This window comes from Notamacropus eugenii, chromosome 4 (genome assembly GCF_028372415.1).
Source record: "Notamacropus eugenii isolate mMacEug1 chromosome 4, mMacEug1.pri_v2, whole genome shotgun sequence".
NCBI classification, from domain to species: Eukaryota; Metazoa; Chordata; class Mammalia; order Diprotodontia; family Macropodidae; genus Notamacropus; species Notamacropus eugenii.
The window spans coordinates 109,212,985-109,229,648 of record NC_092875.1 but is presented as its reverse complement, the minus strand read 5'-3'; the positions used below and the strand labels follow the sequence as shown (position 1 = coordinate 109,229,648).

The 16,664-nt window shown below is 41.7% G+C and overlaps 1 long non-coding RNA gene and 3 pseudogenes across 1 annotated transcript in view; 1 reads left to right on the top strand and 3 right to left on the bottom strand.

The window, feature by feature from the left end:
* Positions 1-8,327, bottom strand: part of LOC140498710 (protein RCC2 pseudogene) — a 26,842-nt pseudogene extending 18,515 nt beyond the window's left edge.
* The window catches only part of LOC140500477 (uncharacterized), a 23,157-nt gene that overhangs the window by 3,540 nt on the left and 2,953 nt on the right, over positions 1-16,664 (top strand). The window lies entirely within an intron of this gene.
* Positions 13,327-13,882, bottom strand: LOC140498709 (ferritin heavy chain-like; annotated as a pseudogene).
* The window catches only part of LOC140498708 (protein RCC2 pseudogene), a 2,334-nt pseudogene continuing 656 nt past the window's right edge, over positions 14,987-16,664 (bottom strand).

The following is a 16,664-nucleotide window of genomic DNA, read 5'->3' as shown; positions in this document are numbered from 1 at the left end:
GATCTCAGACTTGAGCCCGGGCCCACATTTTCTCAGCTCTTTGTGTTCTCTGCTATAACTCTTCTGGGTGCTGCTCACTTGTATCTGACTATGGGCATGTGGACCATACAGTCCATGGAATTTTCTTGGCAAAAATAATGGAGTGGTTTGCCATTTCCAAACCCCAGTGGATTAAGGAAAATGAAGATTAAGTGAATTTTTCAGGGTGATAGAGCTGGTAGGGTCCGAGGCTGAATTTGTACTCAGGTCTTCCGATCCCAGGCTCAACACTCTATCTACTGAAAAATACCCTACTCCTTGCTTTAACATAGCCTTATCATATGAAAATTTGCCAGGTCTATGTCCCATTCACAGCCTTCCCTATTCCCCTAAGGGACAACCAGAAACCAGAGAAACTCAACTAAGCTCCAAGTGTTCATGTATTAACCCCTTCCCAGAAATGATTGCAATATGAACAGGGTCTTCAGAATCAAAATCCACTTACCTTAGGGAATAAATTGTAGAGTTTTCAGCTCCAAGCAAAGAGAAGGCTTTCTAGTAATGAGTGCTGTCCAAAATGCAATGGGATTCTTCAGGTCATCCTGGGTGATCTTCATCATTTTGGTGATATTGAAAGGTCTGAGATAAGCATTGATTGGGGATATTAGGGTTGTTTTTCATTTTTTTTGCTTGTTTTTCTTTTTTTTTTATTATTGCCTAGTCACTTTATTTAGATGTATATGGTGGTAGTTTTTTGGTAGGAATTACGGCCAGATAACCAAAATATGCATGCACTGAAAGACAGTAAGAGTCATGCCCACATTTCCCAGGTGTGTGGGAAGCCAGGCTGGCTTAGATCTCATTGTCACTGTGCCCAAGGGTGTGCTTGTCCAAAAGATATTCCTCTGTGCTAGAATCTGGGGCCCCCATTTTGCCCAGGTTGGCCACTTGATCACCCAGTTGTTTGATGGACTTTACCTGTACGTCCCATAGTGGGTTTCGATGAAATCACATACATGGGGTCATTCTTGTCATTTGTCAGCTTGTGCAATTCCAGTAATGACTGATTGACATTTTTTTCCAAGCGCAAAGCACATACCACTGCATTCAGCCCACCCTTTCAGTCACCTTGGTGTGACTTCTTGATGTGTTGCAGCAAGATGGGCTACCAAGCTGGTTCTGGAGTTTCATCAGCTTCTCAGCATGCTCCCTTTCCTCTTGAGACTGGTAGAGGAAGTACTTCACAAATTTCTTCAATGCTACATCATCTTGGTGTAAGTAGTAAGACATGGAGATTTAGACATAGGAGGCGTAGATTTCCCATTTGATCTATCAGTTGATGGCAGCTTCCAAGTCCTGGTGGTAGTTCTGCTGCACCTGAGAGGGGGCCGACATGGTCATGGCAGCAGTGGAGGCTGTGCAGTGGCTGGGGCTGTAGTTGGGGAAGCAGTAGCGGCGCAATGGCAGCTGAGGCCAGGGGCCAGGAGGTGGGGGTGGCTGAGCTGCTTCTGCTGCATCAAAGGGAGGAGGGACAAAGCATTGGTTAGTGGAGGTGGAGGTGGACAGGTAGGTAAGGGCACCTCTGAGGAGCAATCGAGGAGTGGGTTCTGTATAAGCACTGTGGAAGGAGGAAACCTCAGAGACTCCCTGTCCTTGCTCTTCTGGTCCATTGGGGGTATTGTTGAAGAGTCTCTTTGTTGATGAGTTATATGAATTATTTCAGAGGAACTTGGGGTTTTCCTTCCAATATTGATTCTGTGACTGGGAAAAATAAAAGGCTGAAATCGTTCAGGTGGCAAAGAAGAACATGATTGTGAGTTCAGGATTCTTTCAGCATCCCTTCAACATCACAGGATATTGGCGGCCATGTATTTAGCTGTAGATCAATTCTTTGTTTTAAAGCTTTAGAAAAGGCTCCTGTTGTTTCTATGATTAAATGCCCGTTCTAGACAAAGGTTAGTACTTTGGAAACTAGATAAAAATTCAATTATTAGGCTGTTAGCATAATAGCCAGCCCTGGAAAATGTCACTGTTGGAGTCAATATGAAAGCAAAACTTGCATGAGTAGGTGTATTTAGTTGCAAAGAGCCTCTCAGGAATCTGTTTACATGTGGAACAGGAGGATGCGTTTGAAAGAGGGATTCTTTTTTTACAGTGACATTCTTGGAAGTGGGGATTTTTACAATGATGCTCTTGGAAGGTTTTTTGTGTTTTTTGTTTTTCTTTTTTTAGGAATGCTAAGTCGTCAACTAAGAAGCAATATTTTAGCTGGACATTTGGGTTGGGAGAAGGGAGAAAAGAGAGAAAGGGAGTCAGTAAAGCTTTGGAGATCATACAGTAAAAACGTAGTCAATGTTGAATTTGCGTATAAAATGCAACCTTGGGAAGACCAACACATAAGAGCATCGGGCAACGTTTCACTGAGTAATCTCTTCTCATCTGTCTTGTTTGTGTTCCAAGGCACACTGGCAATGTCTACTGCCTGGAGGAGCCTGGAAAGCCTGTAGCAATGAATTTCCCTTCAGAATTGTGTCCCAGCTGACCACATTCAGGGCACCCAAAGGAGCAGAAGTTTTCTTTGCAGTCTGTTATCATGCTGAATTCAGCCTCACAAGTCACTTTGGTATTTGGCTGGCCATTGTACATTATCTGGGCAGGCCTGAGAATGGCATTGTTTTGGTTGCCAAGGCGAAGTTGCCCCATCTTGTTCTCTCCAAATGGAAACATGAAGTCAGTTTCTGTCAAAGCCAGAGTGTGTTTCCTACCACAGTCAGTGGACTCCATCACTTCCTTGCTGAGCACTTCCATGAATGTGGGGGCTTCCACTCTCTTGGTATCACCATGTCCCATCTGCCACTTCTCATTTCGATTCCAGCTCCACAGCTTTCCTTCTGTGTCGATGAGTTGACTGTGACCAGCACAGGGGTCAGAGACCATTGTCCAAACCTGGATCCTGTACAGACAGCCATTTCTGTGTGGCCCCCATAAGTTTTGCCTTAGATTGCTGTAAGAAGTTTGCTGTTTAGTCACTTCCTCCTGACCAATGAGGACCCAGTTGGTCAACCCCAATATCCAAAGCTGCCCTCTGCATTTAAAGCCTAGTTTGGGGGTGGGGGAGTTAATGGAGAGAGGGAAAAAGCCTGTGTCTCTCACTCCTGGCCCCCAGTCATGATCCTCTCCTTTGTGTGCTCCACCTCTGTGATGACCAAGAAGGAGTTTTACAAGGATGCTGGAGATTCTTGGAGGAGGAGGTTGAAGCAGGGGAAGACAGTGACATGGCGTTTGACATCCCAGCAGAGGCCTCCTGGATTTAAAGATTTTATGGCTTGTGAGAATCCTCCTCCCCTCTTGCTGAGGCCAGGAGAATAACACCCAGGCAGCTGAACTGACTCAGTTCCTAGAGGTCCCCAGTGCCTGAGGCCCTGGCTTGAGACATAGTTGTACCACCTTCCTTCTGTCCAGGAACACCCCACCACCCAAGTTGGGAGCAGTGGAGACAGAAGCTCCAAACCCTCCGTGTATCTGAGGTGATCAACAAAGGTGAGCCAGACAGCAAGGTGAGCGACCTTTAGTGGAGAGCAGAGGAGCAAGTTACTACCCTTCCATGTTCCCCTGCAGCTGAGGGTTGAGACAGGGCTAGACTCATAACCTTCAGTACCTACAGATTGAGAGAAGGTATGGTGTTTTCCCTTGGGACATGGGCACTGAAAGATTTTGGTGTTAATGAGTTTTCCTGAACTTACCCTATTAGCTAGCTCTTTCCATTCCTAGATTATTTATATACCTATCAACATCTATATCCATATCCCTATCTACATCTCTATATTCATATCTATATCTATGCACATATATTCATATCCATATCTATGTCTATGTCCCTATCTATATATCTCATTCTAATCTCCATGTTTCTATTTCCATATCTCTGTCCAATCTGTATCTTTACCTATATTTATCTATATCTACATTCTTGTCCATATCTATAGCTAATCTCTATCTGTATCTACATATCTATATCAGGGTAGCAATATTCATATCCATATTTATATCTGAGTCCCTATCTATTTCCCTGTCTAACCTGTGTACATTCCTATTTCCATATATATATATATTCAATCTATATCTGTACCTATACCTATCTTCACGTATATTTATATTCATGTTCACGTCAATATCACATCTATATCTATATTTGTTTGTATCTATATCCATATCTCTATCTGTATCTATCTATATCATATCTGTATGTGTATCTATATCCATGTGCATATCTTTATATCCCTATTCATATGTAACTTGTATCTCAAATGTATATCTATATTCATGTCCATATCTATATCTAATCTCTATTTACGACTGTATCTACCTATATCCATACATAAACATACACATGCACCAGTATGTAAGTCTGCCACAGGTATGTGTATGTACATATTTTCTTTCCATGGATTTAAATTCTTAACACCTGTTCAAGGACAAGACAAGAGATTGTGAAGTAATGACAAAAGTTTCCTTGGTTAATGTGTTTTTCTTCCATTACATATTTGATCATAATATCCCCTTCCCCTCACACTGTAGATTCACCTAGGCTTTTTAAAAGCAGTAATGAAAAAAATATATTTTACCATGTTTTTTTCTCTCATTTGCATAAATATTCAGTTGCTAAACTCAGCTCACTCTGTGGGGGGGAGTTCAAGATTTCTGGCAGGAGAGATAATCAGAAATGATCTCAGTTCTTTCCTAAGAAAATTTCTAAAATGACGTGAGGGGTGGTTGCTTTCTTTTAAAAATCTGTTTTAAATTCTCAGTAAGAACCAAGAAGGGATATTTATTAAAACGTATAATTTTTTCATCCTAACTTACATAAAGCAGTCTTTGTGCTCCTGTGTATGACTCTTTAGTTAAAGAAGTTTCCTCATTAAATACCTTTGCTTTCTCATTTTCCCATATTTATTGATGAATATAGGAGTGAAATACTTCTCCCCATCCATTTCAGGGAGAAATGGGAGAAAACAACACCAAAAATCACTATTCCTTTTTGTATCCTCTGTAAAATGTATGTTTCCTTGTTTTCTGCTAAATCTACTTTTCTATGAAATGAGGGCAATGAGGTGGCTGCTGGGCTGGAGTCAAGGCTACCTAAGTTCAAACCTGGCCCCTGGCAGTTTACTGGTGTGTCCTGGGCAAGACAGTAAAATGAAAGTAGTAATACCCATATCCTACAGTTGTTGTGACGATCAAAGGAAATATTGGTTAAGAGATTAGCACAGTGTCTTGCTCGTAGTGGTGCTTAATCCAAAGTGTGCGGAAATGAAATTGATGGTTTCTCACACACACACACACACACACACACACACACACACAGACATATTTACTAGAAGAAATTAGAGGTAGATAAAGTCATTGCCAAGGACTGAACCAATGAATTTCATATGTGTATGTATGTACACCGTCATATATTTAAATGTCTTATGATTTCTATTATTTTAGTCAGAAAAAATCTTCTGGTAGAATAAAGCATATGTATACGAATACATAAAACAAAATATATGTTACTCATTATTTGAGTACTCATTATCTGAGGCCTCAAAATTATAAGGCTCCATGTTGCTTGAGCCTGGCTTTGTTTGATGGTAGCTGATTAGGCAATGCCCAGGGAGAAAACTTCTACCAATCAGAGGATCAGCAATTATCTTGAAGTTTATAGTGACAGAATATTGCCCAGAGGATTGAAAGGTGAAGTTAACTGTCTAGTGTGTTTTATTGGCAGAATCTGAACTCAGACTTTCTTGTTCCAGAGTCCAGTCTGTTATCCTGCCTCCCCTGGAAGTTCCTGAAGGAAACCACAATTGTAACATGAATATATGTTCCCGAATTCACCACCTATAAAATTAGGTGCTACCATCCCCACTTAACACTAACATATTTCCAACAACATCCTGTTTTGTCTTTGTCTGATCAGGTGACCCTGGACAAGTCATTTTTCCTTTATTGCCTCAACTGTAAAATGGGGATGATAATAGCAGCTCCCTCTCCCAGTTGTGGGAATCACATGAAGTAATTGTAAACTGCTCATCAAGGGCTTAGCATTGTGCCTGGCACAGAGTTAATTGCTACGTAAATGGGAGTTATTCTTATCATCACTATTATTATTTCTACATACAGGAAAAGAACCAAGCCCCACCATTACACTGTTGCAAGCTTCAGGGAGTTTCCTATGTGCTACTTGCACTTATACCACTAGGCGTCAGCAGTGGGTCTAATGCCAGACACCCTCAGACCTAGAGCCACACCCCTTGAACTGAAAGCACTTTGAGAGCCCTATTCCTGACTGGAGGAGACCAAGGGCTAACCCTCAGATTTTGTCCCACTAATGTTTGCTTGAAATGTGTTCCATTTGTGTATGGTTAGTTTTCTTATTGCTTTGCAGTCCCCTCTAACTTACTCTTACCAGGACATAAGAGGCATCTATTTAGCATTTGCTGATAATAAATGGGGAAGAGTCCCTGAATGCCAATTCAACTGTTTTTCTATTTTAAGTAAACGAGTGTTTTTCACCACTACCATGTGATGGCAAACATTGATAATGACATGGCGCCTCTTTGGAGCAATACGTTTATCTCCTCCACAGTCACTCATCTTTGAGTCCCAACTCGTGAACCAGCCTTTTCACATGCAACACAAAGACAGAAGCACCTTCTCCCTCATACAAAAAAGCACTGATGAACTAAGCAGAGGTTCCTGAGTATTCTCCAAGGAAACCCTCAAATTGTACAACTCACTCCTGCAAGTATTCCAACAACACAACTTTGTGATGTTCCATTTTCAGGAATTATAGAAGATCAAAAACTGGTCACTTGACCATTTGAATTAACTTCCTAAATTTCTCCACCTCAGTTCTCTGCCAATGTGATTTTATTTCAATGACATATAATCACAGACTGAAAGGTCCCTTGGTCAAGGCAGGTTCACCCCTGAACGTGTCCATCGCTTCCCTTAATGAATTTCTCAAAATATTTTGTTGACAGCCTCGTTATCATGAGCAGTTATTGTCAAGGGAGAATCAGAGAATTTCCAAATTAAAAGAAACCCAGTCACCACTTAATTCAAACTACATACTTGATAACATATGATGATTGTCACTTAACTGTCAACCTCTGGTTAAAGACTTCCAACAAGACCTTCCACTACCAACAATGGCAGTCATTCCACTTTTGGATAGCTCCAATTCCTTCAGCATTTTTCTTTAGCTCAAACTCAAATTTAGGCTTAATGTATACATTGATTTCAGGTCTGCCCTTGGGGGTCAAACAAAACAAATCTAATTTCTCTTGCATATTTTGGGCCTTTCATGTACTTAAAGAGAATTATTCTATTACTTCCTGCTCCAATCTTGCCAGGATAAACACTTTAACCACTTGTTCAGCCAATCTCAAGGTATCATGTGTTACAAGCTATTTATTATGAAAATTAACCATAACTGGATACTGTCCTGCCCATCAACATCCTTCTGAAAATGTGGGCTTCAGCAAAGAACACCAGACTATTCTTTGGATTTGACCAAGGGATGACCACCTCCTTATTCCAAAAGCTTTACCTCTCTTTACATTACAAATTCACTAATCCTCTCAGATCTTTTCCCAGGCAAAGTGCTCAATATATAGTACCTCAGAATTTTATTTCTGAAATGCAAGTGTCAGATTTACAATATTGAAATTAATCTTATTATAATAAGCACAATATTCAAAGCCAATTAAGATCCCTTCCATTCTTTCTTTTCCTTTTAAAAAAATATCAGGACAGTATTTATTCTTCTGAAAGCCTTCCTTTGCTAAACAGTCTTACAAATATCAGTGACTGGTTCAGCAATCTTACCTAGCAACTGTATCAGTTCCCAGGGATGTACTTTTCTTAGGCTCCACGATTCTAATTCATCAAGGATATGTCTGACATCTTTACTTAATTTGCTAATGAAATAAATTTGTATAAATTTATGAATATAGAGTATATGTTTCCTAATTGGTACCAATTTGCTAATGAGCCATCTTGATTCTGTCCCTTCTTCTTCAAAGGTTTCTCAAGCAGAGAAAAATGAAAGAGTAATAACTGGGCAGCTCTGTCTTTTTTCTACCTTTGTCCAGTTTTATCTCATCTGCTCTGGGTAATGGGCAGCAATCCCTAGTTTCATCTTCATCTGAGACTTTCCCTTCTGATCCTTCCCCTTGCCATGACCGTTTCTCTTCAGCTGATGAGGGCTCCTCTTGTCTTGACAGCTCTCTTGGTCCACTCTCAATTCCTGCTTTGATTCTCTTCGCAAAGACGTCTGCTACGTTGTACGTAGGCAACATGTGGTTCCAAGGTGTTTATTGTCAATGTGGGGACCTGCCTGGGATCCTGGACAATCTTGTGGACTCTCAAGTTGCACAGATTTCCATCTTCTTGGTCTTCGATGGCTTCCTATGGATCTATGATCATGTGTGGTCCTGTCACACCAAGATTTCTTACCACAACTCCATAATAGGCTGAAGACCTCAACAATGATCTGTGTTCTCCACACGTTTGCCCTTTAGGTGGGACCCCTTCCAATATGTCATCTTCCCATTCATGCTATGTCTCTATGAGTGAATATGCCTTGGTTTTGTGGAGCGTACTTGCACTTTTTATTTTTTTACTGCATTACTCCATTGGTAAGATTTACTTTTTTGCTTACTTTATAGGTATATTCCTTTTACAAGCTTATTCCCTTTTTTACTACTAATATTACTGCTACTGCTACTACTACTACTACTAGTACTACTGCTACTACTACTACTACTACTACTACGACTATTACTACTACTACTACTACTACTTATATTACTATTCCTACCTCTACTACGATTCCTACTACAACCACTACTACTGCTACTACTACTACTACTTATATTACTATTCCTACCACTACTACTATTCCTACTACTACTACTACTATTACTGCTACTACTACTACTACTACTACTACTACTACTACTACTACTACTACTACTACTACTAGTTCTACTACAGCTAACATTTATATAAAGCATTAAGATTTGTAAGAACTTTATACATGTTAAATCACTTGATTCTTTCTACACCTCTGTATGTTGGGAGCTATTATTCTGGTTTGTCAGATGAGGATATTGGGATAAATGTAGTACCTTATCCACTGCATCAACTCATCCCATCATTTATAGCGTTACTTTCCTTACAGATTTATTCCTTTCCAACTCTTCCCTCCATGGTCTCTCTTTCCTTCACGGGTTGATTCACTTTATATTTTAACCTCTTAAAAACTTGATAGTCACACTTACCTATTTTCTCTGACTGCTCTAAGCAGCAGATAGGCAGACGTCCAATTTTTCTGTTCCTTCTATCCTTACCAGTGTGTTTCACTTTCCTTTTCTTATTTACTATACCTTCTGCATTTCCTCGAGTATTCTTCCTCCCTTTTGAGACTTTTTCCTTGATCCTTCTTCATCTGCAGTCCTCATTAGATGGAATCCAACTCTTCTTCCATGAATTCAAGTCAATCTTCAATTGTGCCTCAAATTTTCATACTTTCTTCTCCCCAATTCCAATCTCTGGCCTTCTTCACCCATCCATCTATAGTGTTCTCTGTCTTCTTTTTATTCAATTTATTTTTTCTTTTTCTAATCTTTTCTGTCCTTCTCCTTTTGAAGCTGGGTTCCTGGGGATGTTGTGGTCATGATATGAGAGATTGTTGGGTGGAAAGGTTGTTTGCCATCACCACTTGCTGCACCTGGAGTCACTCCTGAGTCATGCTCTCTAAAGAATGCTGCTGCTCCTAAATCAAGAACTTTCAAGGTGATACTAATTCAATTAGCAGACCTCTCATGTGATCTGGGATTTTTTCTTCTCTCACGAGAATGTCATTGTATTTCCTTGCCATCTGCTGATTGCAATAAAGAGTAGACTATTTCCCTAGCATTCTCCTTAGTAGCAATTATTGTAGGTGATGGAATGCATTTGTCCCCAAATGTTTAAGAAAGTTTAACTAAAACTATTTTTATTTACTCATTTATCTCATTTTGCATTTGACATTCTCCTAAAAATGTCTATACCATGACTTGCTCACCCATGTCTTCCTCCTACTGAGTAGACACCTGCTACACAAACCCGCTGTCCAGTCCCAGCACTGGCCCTCTTTACAGATGACAGAATCTCCAAAGCACAGGGAGACTAATGTTCAAATGAAATGAACAATACCATATGAGCAATTTGCATGTTGACAAACTACAGAACAACCATTAATATGAAGAAGAATATTAGTGTGGAAAAATTTTTTCACAACTTTTTAATTACAGACTAGAGATTTCCACACATTCCTATCAATTGTGAAATAAAATCCCAGAGACATAACCTCACCATGAAGTGGCCTCTTAGCAGCTCACAAGTTTTTGAACTTCGCTGAGTATTCACATCTACTCAAAGTTATTCTATTGAACCCCCAGACCCTTTGAATTTCTTCCTAAAAAGATTGTCATATGTACTATCTAATAATATTTGTAAAATATTTTAAAAAATTCGGAGCTGCATATAAATATAACTTCATTCACCCCAAGTAGGGTAAGTGAGGGACAGCATGTGAGTAATATTTTATATTCAATTACATAACATTATACTGTAGAGGTGAAAATGGATCATTTAGTTAAAATAAAAAAAAACAGGGTATAAATACATTAACACCAAAGCAGGTTTCAGTGGCCAAGGGTCAACCAAGCTAGGGCACCAGAACTTCCCTCACATCCCTCTCACAGTCTCCCCTAGCCCTTCTAACTTCCCCCCTACTCTCATCACCAACCCTACCCCACCTTGCCCCACCACGTACTGAAGGTTGTATCTGAGTCTAGCTGAGACCTAGGCCCCAGCTCAAGGGGAGATCATGGTGGGGTTAATAACTCACCCATCTGATGACCACCAAAGGTGTCCCACGTTGATGTCTGACGCACCTCAGATACACTGAGAGGGCTGAGGCGACTGTCACAACTACTCCCAACTGGAATGACTAAGGTCTTTCTGGACAAAAGGAAGGCTGTCCCAAGCCAGGTGGGGAAACCTCCAGAAACCACATCACTCTTGCTGCTTGAGTGCTAAATTCCTGGTCCCAACACGAAAGGAGGGGGAGTCTCTAAGGCCACAAGACCCTTCTACCTGCTGAGAGGTGACTGGCCATGCCTTGTTCTTCCCCTGTAGATGGTGTGGTTGTCCTCCTCCTCCTCCTCTTCCTTCTCCTTCTGTCTTCCTGCTTTTACTCCTCCATGTCCTCCTCTCCCTCAACTTTCTCTCCTCACCATATTCCTCTTCCTCTTCTCCCATTTCACCTCCACATTTGCATCCTCTCCTCCTCTTTGCATTTGCTACTCTCTCCTTCCCTTAATTTGTGTCTTTCCTTCTTTTCCTTTTCTTCTTCTTTCTTGACCTTTTTGTGCCTCTTCTTTTCTCTTTTCTGCCTCTTCTTTTTTCTTTTCTGCTTTCTCTTCCCCATCAGTCTTTAGTAATAGCATCGAGCCTAGCACAGGAAAGCAAGAAAGTAGGAAGTGTTTTACCCTTCTCTCTATTGAGATGTCCCCATTCCCCATCAATGACACTCAACTCCCCCCAAATACCTGCATGGATAAAAAATTCTTATCTGAGTAGTACTATTCCAGTGCACTTGAATGGATGATAATGGGTATGAACAAAGTTAATAATCAGTGATAAATACCCTCTAGCCCCAGTATAAGTGATTAGACTCTAGCTAACAGTTTCTGCTATCTTGTAAAAATATTCACAAGATGTCCAAATATAACTGGAGGGAGCAGAGAGAGTAATCCAGATTGGAACACTCAGGGCTCTGTATTTAAGAAGCTCACCTGCACAGGACATTGGCCAGCAGGAACCCTGTTCAGATACCCTGAGTGTAATTAGAAAACCCATTGATTCCTTCTTCTCCACCTTCTTTCAAGGCTTTCAACCCTAGAGATGGGACTCAGGTTAAGGAAGGGAGCAGCTCAGTGATTAAAGCCTGATGAAAGCCACAAATCATGGCCCCATTCTTCCTTCACTTGCCTCATCCACAATAGGCTGTATTTGACAGCAGCTGTTATTTAATAGGGATGGCATTCAGGTGCCAATCTCTGTTGAGAGAAAGAAAGGAGTGGAGAGTGGGACAACACAATGTTCAGTCACCAGTTTCCTGTCAAAGACACCCTAAAAGTTCCTGTAAGCTCTAAAGGAAGCTAGAACTTGTCAAACCAGCCATTTAGTGCAAATTTCCTCCTTTCTAAAGGAACCAATGCAGGGCTTCTTTAAACAGGTGGCTTCCCTAGTACACTCATGTTTGCTCACAAAGATGTTAATTTAGAATTCTTATGAACTCGAAGCAAGGACAAAGTATTTCTGAATGATGTTAATAACACAAATACGCATTTAGAGAAGAGGAATTAATTTATGAAAATTCATTGTAAGTACAGAAAATAATAAGTTACAATTTATATAGGACTTAAAGGTTTGCAAAGGAAAGTACAGGTTATCTCACTTGATGATCATAAGAGCCCTGGGAGGTAGGTGCAATTATTGTCCCTGTTTTTCACATAAGAAAACTAAAGTAAAGTGATTTGTCCAGGGTAACCTAGCTAGCAAATATGTGAGGTAGGATTTGAATTCAGGTCTTCCTGAGTCCAGGTCCACACCCTTACTGTCTGGGCTACCTTCCTACCATGCCTTCATTTCCAATAGAGAAGCTCTGGATTTTCCCAATATCCTCAGATCTTATTTATCCTCTTTCCTCCATTTTTCTGACCCTTCTCCCTGCCTCTGATCCAGTCTTATCACATAAAAATTTTCCAGCTCTGTGTCCCATTCACAGCCTTCCCTCCTCCTATAAGGGACAACCAGAAACCAGAAAAACTCAACTAAGCTCCATGAGTTAATGTATTCACCCTTGTTCCAGGCATGCTTCTATATAAACAGGGTCTTCCAGAAACAAAATCCACTTACCTTAGGGAATAAGTTGTAGAGAATTCAGCTTCATGCAGAGAAAACACTTTCTAAGCATGAGGGCTGTCCAAAATGCAGCGGGATTCCTCAGGTCTTCATGGCTGATCTTCACCATAGTTGTAATCTTAAAACTTTTGAGATTGCTATTGAATGGGGGTATTGGTACTTTTTGTTTTTTCTTTCATAAGAACCAGGTCACTTTATTGGAATGTAAATGGTGGTAGTTTTTTGGTACAGATTATGGTCAGATAACCAAAATAGGCATGCACTGAAAGACAGTAGGAGTGTAGCCCACAGTTCCCAGATATGGGGGAAGCCAGGTGTGACTTAGCTGTCATTGTCATTGTCTCAAAGGGTGTGCTTGTCAAAAACATATTCCTCCATGCCAGAATTGGCAGGGGTGGGGTGCATTTTCTGAAGGTTGGTTACATGATCACTGAGTTGTGTGATGGACTTTAACTGTTTGTCCAGGTAATGGGGTTTCCATAAAGTCATGTAAATGGGGGTCATTCTTTTCCTTTGACATCTTGTGCAGTTCCAGTAATGACTGACTGACATTTTTTTCCAAGGGCAGAGCACATTCCATTGCATTCAGCCCGCTCTCTCAGTCTTCTTGGTCGGGTTTCTTGATGTCTTGCAGGAAGATGTGGTCGCCGCACTTGTCCTGGAGTTTCATCAGCTTCTCAGCATGCTCCCACTCCCAGTGGGACTGGTGGAGGAAATACTTGGCAAAGATTTTCAATGGTACGTCATCTGGATCAAAGTAGTAAGACCTGGACAGGTAGTCTCAGGAGGCCTAGAGCTCTTTGATCTGGTGGTTGATGGCGGCCTCTGAGTCCTGGTGAGAAGTCTGCTGTACCTGAGAGGGGGTTGATGTTGTCATGATGCAGGTGGAGGCTGTACAGGGGCTGGGGCTGAGGCTGGCATGGTGGAGGGAGAGGAGCACGGGGCAGGGGCAACTGTGCAACTGGCTGGTGGGCGAATGGGAGGATGGATAAACTGTTGATTAGTGGAGATGAAGATGGATAGGAGATAAGGGCGGTTCTGGCCAGGAATCAAGCAGCTGTTTACATTGAAGCACTATTATAGTGGGAAACCAGAGTGATTCTCCTTCCAGCTGATTGGGGGCATTGCTGAAGAATCTCTTAGTTGATGAGTTACATGAATTTGTTAGGAGGAACTTTGGGTTTTCCTTCCAATATGGGTTGTGACTCTCGAAAAATAAAAAGTTGAAATCTGTTAGCTGGCCTACAGAAGCGTGGATTTGAGTTCAACAGTCTTTCTGTATCTCTTAAGCCGCACAGGATATTGGCTTCCATGCATTCTACCATGTCACTTCTTGGTTTTAACGCTTTAGGAAGGCTTATTGTATTCTTACTATGATATTATATATGCTCTATATAAAACTTACTACTTAGGAAAATAGATAAAAATTCAGTTGTTAAGTTGTTAGCACAATAGCAAGCCCTGCAGAATGTCATTGTTGCATTCAATATGAAAGCAAACCTTGCAGGAATAGAAGTATTTAGTTGCAAGGACCCTCTCTGGAATCTCTTTCCATTGGGAGGAGGAGAATGCCTTTTGAAGAGGAAGTCCTTTTTTTTTTTACAATGAGGTTTTTGGAAGTGGGAGTTTTTACAAGTGTGGTCTTGGTAGAAGAAGGTTTTTTACTGTTGTTGTTTGTGTTTTTGTTTTTCTGAGAATCCTAAGTAGTCAACTAAGAGCCATATTTTAACGGAACATTTGTGGTAGGGGAAGGGAGAAAACAGAGAAAGATGGAGAGAAACACTTTGGAGATCCTACAGTAAAAAGGTAGTTGACATTGAATTTGCTTCTAAAAGGGAACCTGAAAGACGAACACATAGGAGCTTCTGAGATCTTTTCCCTGAGGAGTCTCTTCTCATCTGCCTTCTTTGTGTTCCTGGGCACATTGACAATCTCGCCTGCCTAGATGAGCCTGGAGAGCTGGCTGGCAGCCTTGCAGCCATCAGGAGAGGATGTCAGGATTATGTACAGGGAGGTTGTTTTGTTTTTCCTTTTCATTCTGGCTCTAGTCCCTGGTGTTCAACAAGGTGTGTGAATAGCCTGTGGCAACCTGCTTTGTGGCAGCTAAGGTAATAAAGTTCTTCCCACAAGCAAAGCTTCTAATGGTCCAGCCACAGAGGTCCTGAACTGTTTTGGGATACATGGTGGTCTCCTGAGAAATGTTGGTAGCACCCCAGAAAATCTGGCCACCAACTTCACTGAAGGTGAAGGAACAGATGTAGCTGGCATAGATTTACGTGGCCCCTGGCGTAAGAAATTAAAGAGCTTCACCAGATGAGTGACCATCTCATATTTTTGCTCTGTGAGACCCAGCTGGCCATCTTCTCCAAACCCCCAAGGGAAAACAGGTTTCTGAGAGTCTAGAAACAGAGTGTGATTGGTGTCACAGGAAACATCCCAGACAATGACATTGGGGAATGGGAAAATCTGTACAATATTTGTATTTTCAGTGCAGATGGCAACTCAGCAGAGGACCAGCTCACAGTCATATTCTAAACTCTGAGGCCATGCAATGAATTTCCTGTCAGAATTGTGTCCCAGCTGACCACATTCAGGGCACCAAAGGAGTGGAGTTTTCCCTTACACTGCATTATCATGCTGAATTCAGCCCCACAAGTCACTGTGGTATTTGGCTGGCCATTGTATATTATCTGTGCAGGGTTGGGAATGGCATCCGTCCGGTTGCCAAGGCCAAGTTGCCCCATCTTGTTCTCTCCAAATGCAAACACAGAGCCAGGTTCTATTAAAGCTAGAGTGTGGTTCCTTCCACAACCAGCAGACAGGATCATTTTCTTGCTGAGGACTTCCATGAATTTGGGGGCTTCCACTCTTTTGTTATCACCCTGTCCAAGCTGCAATTTCTCATTTCAACCCTAGCTCCATAGCTTTCCTTCTGTGGTGAGGAAGAGACTGTGAGTGTCACAGGGGTTCAGAGACCTCAGTCCATACATCGACCCCAGACAGGAGTTTCTGTAAGGTCCCCACAAGTTCTGCCCCAGATTTCTGTAAGCAGTTTGCTGTTCAGTCACTTCCTTCCAAAAGAAGAGGTCCCAGTTGGTTGCTCCCAAAATCAAAATCTGTCCTCTGCACTTAGAGCCTGGATGAGAGCAGGGAATAATGTGGAGAGGAAAAGAGCCTGGGTCCCCTGCACCCCTGCCCCTGCCTCACACTCCTGATCCTCTCCTTGGTGTGCTCTGCCTCTGTGATGATGAAGAAGGAGTTTTACAAGGATTCTGGTGATTCTTGGAGGAGGTGGTAAAGCAGGGGAAGACAGTGGCATGGCTTTTGCCATCCCAGCAAAGGTTTGAGGACTTTATGGCCTGTGAGAATCCTCTCCGCCTCTTGCTGAGGCCAGGAGAATAACACCCAGGCAGCTGAACTGACTCAGTTCCCAGACGTCCCCAATGCCTGAGGCTCTGGCTTGAGACATGGTTGTACCACCTTCCTTCTGTCCAGGAACACCCTGCCACCCTAGTTGGAAGTAGTAATGAGAGAAACCCCAATCCCTCCGTGTATCTGAGGTGATCAACAAAGGTGAGCCAGACAGCAAGGTGAGTGACCCTTAGTGGAGAGCAGAGGAGCAAGTTATTACCCTTCCATGTTCCCCTGCAGCTGAGGGT